A 3,957-nucleotide genomic window follows, 5' to 3' on the forward strand; every position below is an offset into this window, starting at 1 on the left:
TGAGATGGGGGTTCCTCTACTACGACCTTTCTTATGGCTTGTTGAGTAGACGAAGCTGCCAGCGATCCAGCCATATTTAGGCGTGTTGAATCCGACCTTTTACACCCATTCGAACCTTAAGCTTCAGGCTGTCGAAAGACTTCAAGCTTCTTCGGCTCAATTTTGTTGAAGTGTGTAGTTTTAAAAGTCTCTTTCCTGACCTTTGAGTCTTTGTTTGTTGGAGAAGATGTTGTCTCGATCTTTTGAGAGATCACCTGCATATACTTTGGAAAACAAATATTTGTTTTCTTTTAGCACAAAAGAATATTTAAATTAATAATTTTAAATATTTATTCGGGAATCTCGGCATGCAGCGCGATGTCGACTCGAATAAATATTTAAAATGCCCCCTGTCTCGTTGGGACATTTTAAAATGGAATAAATTTGGAATATAAATTTTTAAATATTCATTTGGGGATCTCGGCGTTGGGCAGAATGTCGACCCAAATGAATATTTAAAATGCCCCCTCTCTCGCAGGGACATTTTGGATAGGCTTTTCATCTTTAAGATTTTAAATATTTATTCGGGGATCTCGGCACGCAGCGCGATGTCGACCCGAATAAATATTTAAAACGCCCCCAGTCTGATGAGGGATTTTGAAATGCGTTCTTGGTATACAAGAGAATTTCAAAATATGAATGTATGCATGCTCTGATAACTATGTATATAAAACTTTGTTCATCACAAAATACATTAGTTATGGAATTTTCATGCATGATATTTCTTTAAATGTCGGTTGTTGATAGGTGGCATAGGCCTATGATCGTTCAGATCGATCAACTGATATGCTCCTCCTTGGTACACCTTCTCGATGACGAAGGGGCCTTCCCAATTGGATACGAATTTGCCACCAATTTTTCGGTGTGGGATGATTGGTCTTCTCAGCACCATAACCAATTCTCCTTCTTGAAATGCCCGAGGACATACCATACGATCGAAGGATTTTGCCATTCTTCCTCGGTAGATTTCCAGGTTTTGTTGGGCTTGTAATCTGAGTTCATCAAGTGCATCGAGCTCTTCCATTCTGAGGCGGGAATTTTGCTCTTGAGTGAGATCATTTTGAATTGCTACCCGAAGTGACGGTAGTTCGATCTCTAATGGTAATACGGCTTCAACATCGAACACTAGAGAGTAAGGAGTGGCCTTGGTTGGTGTTTTGTAAGTTGTACGATACACCCACAATGCTTCTGCCATCTTCGTATGCCACTCTCTTTTGTTCTTGGTAAGGATCTTCTTCAACAGTTTCACCAGTGTCTTGTTAAAGGCCTCAGTCAAGCCATTTGTCCTTGGATTGTATATGGATGATTACCGCCAATCAATTTTATGCCGATCAACGAACATGCAGATTTTTGTACTTTTGAATGCGGTACCATTGTCTGAGATTATGCGGCGTGTTCACCAAATCTGTAAACAACGTTGTGGGTAAAAAAATTGATCACATGCTCGGATGTGACCTCTCTGAATGGAGCTGCTTCTGCCTACTTTGAAAAGTAGTATGTTGCTGCCAGAATAAATCGATGTCCTGCTGATGACGGTGGATCAATCGACCCGATTATATCAGTGCCCCAACATTCAAATGGCCAGGATGCTATTGTTGGGTGCAAAGGATTTGGAGGCTGATGTATAACATCACCGTGAATCTAACATTCGTGGCACCTCTTGGCGTGGTCAATACAATTTCTGACCATAGTTGGCCAATAATATCTCATCCTTTTAATTTTAGCCGCCATTTTAGGACCTGACTGATGTGCTCCGCAAAGCCCTTCATGAACTTCTATCACCACTTTATCAGCTTCCTTGGTCCCTAGGCACCTTAGCCACATTTGATCAAAGGCTCGTATGTACAACATATTATTGACAAATGCATATCGCAACGCCCTTTTTCGAATTTGTGCGGTTATAGACTTTTCTGTCGGGAGTTTGTTTTCCTTGAAGTAGTCAATGAATGGATGCCTCCAATCATTTTCGACTTCAATATCTAAACAATGCCACCACGATTCTGAAGCTTGACTAGCTTTATGTCTCTTGGCCATATGATATTCTTTTGGATAGTTCTCCATAATTATCTGATGGAGAGGTTGAGGGTCAACTGGATTTTATCTTGCTGGCTTAAATATGGTACTTCTTCTGCCATCGGGAATTGTAATAGAGCGGGCTCTAAGACCCTACGAGTGTAAACCCCGATGAATATATGCATCTCCTCGTTGATGTTCGCCATTTCTTTGGCCAATTTGGCCAAACAATCCGCTTCAACATTCTGTCATCGAGTAACTCGAGCCATTTTGACATTTGACACTTTCTTTAAAAGCTCAAGGGCTCGCCGGTGATAGTGGGCCAATTCGACTTTGTCAACCTTATAAATACCAAGTATTTGATTTATTATAAGCTTAGAATCACCAAAGATTTGGAGATGTTAGATTCTGACATCGATCGTGATCTCCAGTCCTGCTAAAAGAGCTTCGTACTTAGCTTCATTGTTGGTACGAGGTTCAGTCAAACTGAACGAAAATCTCATTATACCTCCCTCAGGTGCTATGAAAATGAGACCGATGCCTGCTCGGGCTCTTGCAATATTTGGAGGTCGGACAGGTCTAATCGACGATGCCCCGTCGAAGTACATTTCCCAAAATGGTAGCCTTTCATTCTCCTCGACCTGTATTATCTACTCATCGGGCAAATCATCATTTAGTGGAGAATCGGTCGGGATTGGGTGTGCAGCAAGGAAATCTGCCAATGCCTGTCCTTTCACCGCCTTTTATGGCATGTATATGATTTCAAACTACAATAACAATATTGCCCACCTGGCTAGACGACCTGTCAACGCTGGTCTTGTCATCAAGAACTTCAGCGGATCAATCTTTGATATCAGTGTGATTTTATGGGATAACATATAGTGGCGGAGTTTCTGAACTACAAAAATCAGTGCCAGACAATGCTTTTTAATTGGGGAATAATGACTTTATGCTCTAATCAACCTTCGACTGATGTAGTAGAGCGCATTTTTCTTGCCTTCTTCATTATTCTGGGCTAATAATGCTCCGAGGGACTCTTCTAGTGCTGCTGTATATAGTATAAGAGGCTTCCCCGGAATCGGCGCTGCTAGGATGGGCGGATTCAACAGATATCTCTTGATGCTATCAAACGCCTCCTGATATTCTGCATCCCATTTGAAACGGACATCTTTCTTCATTAGCTTTGAAAATGGCTGGCATCTACCCGATAGATTTGATATGAATCTCTGAATGAAAGCCAGTTGTCCTTGCAGCGAGCGAAGCTGTCGAAGGTTCCTTGGTGGTGGCATCTCCGTGATGGCCTTAATTTTGTTGGGGTCGATCTCTATACCTCGATGACTAACAACATACCCCAAGAATTTACCGGATGAGACACCGAATGCACATTTGAGAGGGTTCATCTTCAGATCAAACTTTCTGATTCTCTCAAATACAATTCTGAGATCTTTTAAGTGATCATTTCGGCCAAGACTTTTGACAACAAGGTCATCTACATAGCACTCGACCTTCTGATGTATCAAATCGTCAAATATGTGAGTCATCGCCCGCTGGTAGGTGGCACCAGCATTCTTCAGGCCAAAGGGTATAACTGTGTTGCAGAAAATCCCGATGGGCGTCCTAAACGATGTATGTTTTTCATATTCGGGAGCCATTTTGACTTGATTGTATCCTGACGATCCTTTCATAAAGCTGAACATGTCGTAGTTGGACGTATTGTCCACCAAGAGTTCGGATACAGGGAGTGGAAAATCTTCTTTTGGGCACGCCTTGTTGAAGTCCCTGAAGTCAATACTGATATGAATCTGGCCGCTCTTCTTCTTTACAGGGACGATATTAGCAATCCAGTAAGTGTACTTTTCTTCACGAATAAAGCCTGCATCAATGAGTTTCTTCGTTTCAGCAATC

This window comes from Dendrobium catenatum, unplaced genomic scaffold (assembly GCF_001605985.2).
Source record: "Dendrobium catenatum unplaced genomic scaffold, ASM160598v2 fragScaff_scaffold_231, whole genome shotgun sequence".
Taxonomy (NCBI): domain Eukaryota; kingdom Viridiplantae; phylum Streptophyta; class Magnoliopsida; order Asparagales; family Orchidaceae; genus Dendrobium; species Dendrobium catenatum.